This window comes from Arachis hypogaea, chromosome 14 (genome assembly GCF_003086295.3).
Source record: "Arachis hypogaea cultivar Tifrunner chromosome 14, arahy.Tifrunner.gnm2.J5K5, whole genome shotgun sequence".
Lineage (NCBI taxonomy): Eukaryota > Viridiplantae > Streptophyta > Magnoliopsida > Fabales > Fabaceae > Arachis > Arachis hypogaea.
In genome coordinates this window covers 112781537-112782797 of record NC_092049.1, presented here as the reverse complement: position 1 = coordinate 112782797, position 1261 = coordinate 112781537, and the positions used below count along the sequence as shown (strand labels likewise).

Below are 1261 nucleotides of genomic sequence, written 5' to 3'. Positions count from 1 at the left end.
TTGCTAAGCTAGATAGATTCTGCTTAGAATTCTCTGTCTATTGCTGAGTGGATGATGGAAAAGGCTTGCTATTGCTAAACTTATTTCTTCCACCATTATTAAAGCCTTGTTGAGGCTTTTGTTGATCTTTCCATGAGAAATTTGGATGATTTCTCCATGATGGATTATAGGTGTTTCCATAGGGTTCACCCATGTAATTCACCTCTGCTATTACAGGGTTCTCAGGATCATAAGCTTCTTCTTCAGAAGATGCCTCTTGAGTACTGTTGGATGCAGCTTGCAATCTATTCAGACTCTGAGAAATCATATTGACTTGCTGAGTCAATATTTTGTTCTGAGCCAATATGGCATTCAGAGCATCAATTTCAAGAACTCCCTTTCTCTGAGGCGTCCCATTACTCACAGGATTCCTTTCAGAAGTGTACATGAACTGGTTATTTACAACCATGTCAATAAGTTCCTGAGCTTCTGCAGGCGTTTTCTTTAGGTGAATGGATCCACCTGCAGAATGGTCCAATGATATTTTTGATAATTCAGACAGACCATCATAGAATATATCTAGGATGGTCCATTCTGAAAGCATGTCAGAAGGACACTTTTTGGTCAGTTGCTTGTATCTCTCCCAAGCTTCATAGAGGGATTCACCTTCTTTTTGTCTGAAGGTTTGAACATCCACTCTAAGCTTACTAAGCTTTTGAGGAGGAAAGAACTTGGCTAAGAAAGTCGTGACCAGCTTATCCCAAGAGTTCAGGCTATCTTTAGGTTGAGAGTCCAACCATATTCTAGCTCTGTCTCTTACAGCAAACGGGAAAAGCATAAGCCTGTAGACCTCGGGATCAACCCCATTGGTCTTAACAGTATCACAGATCTGCAAGAATTCAGTTAAGAACTGAAAAGGATCTTCTAATGGAAGTCCATGAAACTTGCAATTCTGTTGCATCAGAAAAACTAATTGAGGCTTTAGCTCAAAATTGTTTGCTCCAATGGCAGGGATTGAGATGCTTCTTCCATGTAAATTGGAATTTAATGCAGTAAAGTCACCAAGCATCTTCCTTGCATTTCCAGCATTGTTATTATTTTCGGCCATGTCTCCTTCTTTTTCGAAAATTTCTGTCAGATTTTCTCCAGAGAGTTGTGCTTTAGCTTCCCTTAGCTTCCTCTTCAGAGTCCTTTCAGGTTCAGGATCAGCTTCAACAAGAATGTTCTTATCCTTGTTCCTGCTCATATGAAAAAGAAGAAAACAAAAAAGAAGAGGAATCCT

General features: G+C 39.7%; 1 non-coding gene across 1 annotated transcript; it reads left to right on the top strand.

Annotated features, from left to right (window-relative positions):
• Positions 1-577: 577 nt before the first annotated feature.
• On the top strand, positions 578-685 carry LOC112745729 (small nucleolar RNA R71). Its single transcript, XR_003173642.1, has one exon. It is a non-coding gene; the product is annotated as a small nucleolar RNA R71 (small nucleolar RNA).
• Positions 686-1261: the final 576 nt, after the last annotated feature.